Below are 6500 nucleotides of genomic sequence, written 5' to 3' on the forward strand. Positions count from 1 at the left end.
GAAAACATATTATTAAACTGATTTGTAAAACAGGTTTCACAATGTTTATATCATACTGTCCCTACTTTTGATTTGATTTTCTCTGCTTAACTATTGATGCCGCCGCCCAAAGGAAGGTAGTACCTTAGATAATAATGATTTCATTGTTCATCTAGCAATCAAGCTAACCAAAGATACTAACTTTACCTACACATGTAAACTCAAGTCCATGTGCTGTAATACAAAACGACAGAAACGATTATGGACGAGTTCTTTGTCATTGGCTCGATGAAATCCCAAAATTTCAAACGATTATATAAGTATAGAGGCCACCATATACTGTTGAACAAAAAACATGCTTGAATGTTCAATATAAACTCGATTGAGAGTGTCAAGTAAGGAAGAAAGTGTCCTTAATTACTCATTGTTGAGAAATCCTTTTCTGTGAGTGCAAGAACTGTCTATTGAAATTTAGCAACATGCCTAAGCAGATATATGAATTTACAATTTTCAGCTCCTGGTTGTCAAAGAAAAAGCGGTTGATAACAGGTTGCCAACCATTTCTGAAAACGGCAATTTTGTCTTGTCAGTATTAAACAGTTATATTCCATTTTTTTTTTACAATAAAATGAAAGTTTTTCCGGTAAGACTTGTAATGTTTCTGCCGATTTCCGAACTGGAAAACAATTATCATAGATCCAACATAGAATAAGAATAGATGCTGTATGATCACTACAATTCTTTTGATTATCACCGTTTTTCCGTGTTCATGGCTTTAACACTTTCTACTGGGTATAGCTTTGAAATCATGCATATATGTTGTGATGCTACACTATTGTTTCAGGTAGGGTAAAGGTTGGCGCCTATTAAAACGTTTAAACCCGCTGCATTTGTTTGCACCTGTCCTAAGTCAGGAACCTGATGTTCAGTGGTTGTCGTTTGTTGATGTGGTTCATTAGTGTTTCTCGTTTCTCGTTTTTTATATAGATTAGACCGTTGGTTTTCCTGTTTGAATGGGTTTTACACTAGTCATTTTTGGGGCCCTTTATAGCTTGCTGTTCGATGTGAGCCAAGGCTCCGTGTTGAAGACCGTACTTTGACCTATAATGGTTTCTTTTACAAATTGTGACTTGGATGGAGAGTTGTCTCATTGGCACTCATACAACATCTTCTTATATTTATATAAGAGATGATTGGTGTGTAGCAGGAGTTGATTGCCATGTCACGGCGACACACCTTGTATTCGCTTAACAGATTTGTCTTTTTATAACTGGACGCATTATGTATTTAGGCATCGACCATTAATCTTTTTTGGGGAAAAGGGGGAGTAGATTTTTTTTAGGGACAAACATTTTTTTTTTCAAGTTCAATTAAAAAAAAACTACACCATGTAACATGGTCATGATCGGTCATATGTTTACAGCTAGGTACAAGATTTGTTTTAATCATTAATGTGTTATGCTTTTATTTTTATTTTCTTTAATCTACAAATAATTTTTTTTTATGTATAGATTAGACCGTTAGTTTTCCTGTTTGAATGGTTTTACACTAGTCATTTTGGGGTTAATCAGACAACCCGTTGTTGGGTTGCTGCCCCTGAATTGGTAATTTTAAGGAAATTTTGCAGTTTTTGGTTATTATCTTAAATATTATTATAGATAGAGATAAACTTTAAACAGCAATAAAAATGCTCAGCAAAGTACGATCTACAAATAAGTCGATATAATCAAAATTGTCAATTGACCCCTTAAGGAGTTATTGCTCTTTATAATCAATTTTTCGTAAATTTTTGTAATCTTTTACAAAAATCTTCTCCATTTAATCTACTGGGCCAAATAGAATTAAACTTAGCCACTTTTTCAATAGGGTATCTTAATTGAAAAATGTATCCGATGACCCTGTCATCCAACAAACGTGGCAGCCATGGCTAAAATATAACATAGGGGTTTACTATAGAACGCTAAGGGGAATTGTAAAAACAAAAACAATTTCAAATGGTCACAACTTGAAAACTAATTTAAGTAATGATAAGGGGTCTTCAGTAACTATTGTAAGACTAAAATAGGATGACCTGCTTTTAATTTAACTACTGGGCCAAATTAAACCAAACTTGACCTCAATCATTATTAGGCTATCTAATACTATTTATTATGATTTTAACCTTATTTTACATGATTTCCAAAAACACAGTAGATACAGGTGAGGGACACAGGCTCTAGTTCTATTCCCTGGTATTTCTATCTGCCGTATTCCATTCTTCTATTTTAATATCACGCTGTGTTATGGTATTTGTTCTGGTTTGGCTCCTGTTCCATTGCTCTGTCATCATCTGTTTTTCTTTTCTGTTGTTCTGGTTTGGTCCCTGTTCCATTCTCCTGTGATCATTTGTTTTTTTTTTTCTTTTATGTTGTTCTTGTTTGGCTCCTCTTCCATTTCTCTGTATTTATCTGTTTTTCTTTTCTGATTTTCTGGTTTGGCCACTGTTCCATTCCCCTGTGATTGGTTTGGCCACTGTTCCATTCCCCTGTGATCATCTGGTTTTTTCTGTTGTTCTGGTTTGGCCCCTGTTCCATTTCCCTGTGATCATCCGTTTTTCTTTTCTGCTGTTCTTGTATGATCCCTGTTCAATTCTGCTGTTCTGTTGTGATCTTTTTCCCATTCGCCTGTTAGGCTGTTTTGGTCCTTATTGTTCTATTATTATATTCTCTGTTCAATTTTGCTGTTCTATTATGATCTTTCTCCCATTCGTCTGTTCTGTTTTGGTCAATGTCCCATTATGTTTCTATGAAATCTGTTAAATTCTATTGTTCTAAATAAATGTGATCTTTGTTCCAGTCCATTCCCCTAGTATCTTCTTTGCTTAAGTCCTTTCGATTGCTTTCATCTTTTTCCTACTCCATTTTTTTCCAATTCCTTTTTAGCTCATGATCACCTGGCCCAATAGGCCAAGTGAGCTTTTCTCATAACTTGGCGTCCGTCGTCCGTCGAAGTCCGTAAACTTTTACAAAAATCTTCTCCTCTGAAACTACTGGGCCAAATTTAACCAAACTTAGCCACAATCATTATTGGGGTATCTAGTTTATATACTGTGTCCGATGACCCCGCCTGCCAAAAAACATTGCCACCATGGCAAAAAATAGAACATAGAGTAAAAATGCAAGTTGTGTCTATTATTTTGAAAACTGTTATGAATAGAGAACATCTGACAAGGGCAAAAATGTTCAGAATGTTGACCTCTACCAATTGTTTATATACGTCTAAACTGTCAGACGACTTCTTATAGGAGTTATTGCCCTTAAATGACAAATTTTACCATTTTTTTTCTTTTTTGCCTATTATCTTGAAAACTATTATAGATAGAGAGAAACTTTAATTGCAAAAGTGATCAGCAAGACAAGTTGTACAAATAAGTCTGCACGGTCGAAATCGTCAGTTGACTCCTTTTAAGAGTTATTGCCCTTTGATGATGATTTTCACCATTATTTTGCGTTTTGCCTTATATCTTAAAAATTATAATAGATAGATAGAAACTTAAAAATCAAAAATGACCAGCAAGACAAGATCTACAATTAAGACAACATAGTGGAAATCGTCCTACGACTCCTTATTGGAGTTATTGCCCTTTAATGACGATTTTTACCATTTTTATTTTGTGCTTTGCCTTCTATCATAAAATTATAAGAGATAAGTAGACACTTCAAATCACAAAAATTATCAGTAAGGCAAGATCTACTAACAAGTCAAATTTAGCCTACCGTATATAGTTAGCAGACTATCAGTCTTTTATATAGGAGTGATTGCCCTAAAATGATTACTTATTTTACCCTCTTTTTTTGTTTTCAGCAAAAACTAAAGAAGATAGAGAGAAACTAAACAGACTAAATGGTCAGCAATACAAGGTCAACAAAACAGAGTTTTTGTCATGAATTATAGTCTTGTCTACAATGTCGAGAGTGTCCTTTGTTGAATTTGCACATATACCAAGATGAGCGCCACAGGCTCTGTAGCGCCTCTAGTTTCTTTCCCATTCTTTCCTGAAGTCTCCGTCCTGTCATTTTCCATCTCCACCATCGTTATACATGACGTTCCGGTTATCTGAAGTGTTTGCTTTATATTTTTCTTTGCACTATTGTCCTTTGTTTTCTGTCATAGTTTCGTTTTGTATTTTATTGCTTTCATCTGTCTTGATGTTGTTCTGTAATTGTCTAGCACGCCTGTACTTTATATTGTTTTGTTGTTGCTTTCTTACTTGGTAAACATGCAACAGAGAGGCGAAAGATACCAAACGGATATTCAAGCTCATCAAGTCAAAAATAAATTGACAACGCCATGGCTAACAAAAGAAAAAGACCAACAGACAAATAACAGTACACAAAACATAACATAGAAAACTAAAGACTAAGCAACACAACCCTAACAAAAAAACTGGGGGGTGATCTCAGGTGTTCCGAAAGGGTAAGTAGATCCTGCTCCACATGTGACACCCGTCGTGTTGCTCATGTGTGTACAATCCGGTGATAAGTGTTATTCAGTAGGTCACATTCGGGGAAAAGGGGATGAGATTGTAATTACGAAAATTGGAACATATCCGTCGTAATCTGTTAAACAGACATTCCATAACGGTCAACAAACTTGTGATGGCGTCCGTAAAATTAACAAAGGGGTGATTTAAACTTTACCACTTCGAACTCTTGGTTTAATAGCTTCCTTGTAAGCAGCAACTCTCCATCACTGAAATTATGATAAGAAATAGATACCCTGGAATATCGTATCAACTGGGAGATATGTACTCCGTATTCTGCCGCTGCTGGAATGTTGTTACATAGAAATGGAAAGTTCACAATTGGGATGCTGAAATCATCTCTTTTGTCGTAAAGTTTTGTTTTCAACCGACCCTCATTGTCAATTTCTAGATGTAAGTCAAGATATGTATATGTTGTATCATTTATCTCAAGTTTGATGGGATAGATGCGTTCAACATAGTCACCAAATTTTGAATTATTTAGTGAGAGAAAATCATCTATATAGCGGAAAGTAAAGTTAAAGGATACTGCTAACTTCATTTTTCTTCTTCCTAAGAAGTTCCTGTATGAAGTCAGCCTTATATGAATAAAGGAACAAATCGGCAAGAAGAGGGGCACAGTTGGTTTCCATGGGAATGCCGAGTGTTTGTTGAAAAGTGTATGCACAATATTGGCTACCTTCTAACAAATACTCAGTAGCATAGTCAAGCAATTTACCGTTTAACGTTTAAAAATATGTTATCAATTTAAATTTAAAATCTAGTGTCACTTATAAGCTAATTCACAATCATGTTGTAGGTTTGTTTGATATAGATTGAGATTAGATTGAAAACATATTATTAAACTGATTTGTAAAACAGGTTTCACAATGTTTATATCATACTGTCCCTACTTTTGATTTGATTTTCTCTGCTTAACTATTGATGCCGCCGCCCAAAGGAAGGTAGTACCTTAGATAATAATGATTTCATTGTTCATCTAGCAATCAAGCAAACCAAAGATACTAACTTTACCTACACATGTAAACTCAAGTCCATGTGCTGTAATACAAAACGACAGAAACGATTATGGACGAGTTCTTTGTCATTGGCTCGATGAAATCCCAAAATTTCAAACGATTATATAAGTATAGAGGCCACCATATACTGTTGAACAATAAACATGCTTGAATGTTCAATATAAACTCGATTGAGAGTGTCAAGTAAGGAAGAAAGTGTCCTTAATTGCTCATTGTTGAGAAATCCTTTTCTGTGAGTGCAAGAACTGTCTATTGAAATTTAGCAACATGCCTAAGCAGATATATGAATTTACAATTTTCAGCTCCTGGTTGTCAAAGAAAAAGCGGTTGCCAACCATTTCTGAAAACGGCAATTTTGTCTTGTCAGTATTAAACAGTTATATTCCATTTTTTTTACAATAAAATGAAAGTTTTTCCGGTAAGACTTGTAATGTTTCTGCCGATTTCCGAACAGGAAAACAATTATCATAGATCCAACATAGAATAAGAATAGATGCTGTATGATCACTACAATTCTTTTGATTATCACCGTTTTTCCGTGTTCATGGCTTTAACACTTTCTACTGGGTATAGCTTTGAAATCATGCATATATGTTGTGATGTTACACTATTGTTTCAGGTAGGGTAAAGGTTGGCGCCTATTAAAACGTTTAAACCCGCTGCATTTGTTTGCACCTGTCCTAAGTCAGGAACCTGATGTTCAGTGGTTGTCGTTTGTTGATGTGGTTCATTAGTGTTTCTCGTTTCTCGTTTTTTATATAGATTAGACCGTTGGTTTTCCTGTTTGAATGGGTTTTACACTAGTCATTTTTGGGGCCCTTTATAGCTTGCTGTTCGGTGTGAGCCAAGGCTCCGTGTTGAAGGCCGTACTTTGACCTATAATGGTTTCTTTTACAAATTGTGACTTGGATGGAGAGTTGTCTCATTGGCACTCATACAACATCTTCTTATATTTATATAAGAGATGATGGGTGTGTAGC

Source organism: Mytilus californianus, unplaced genomic scaffold, assembly GCF_021869535.1.
Source record: "Mytilus californianus isolate M0D057914Y unplaced genomic scaffold, xbMytCali1.0.p SCAF_8, whole genome shotgun sequence".
NCBI lineage: Eukaryota > Metazoa > Mollusca > Bivalvia > Mytilida > Mytilidae > Mytilus > Mytilus californianus.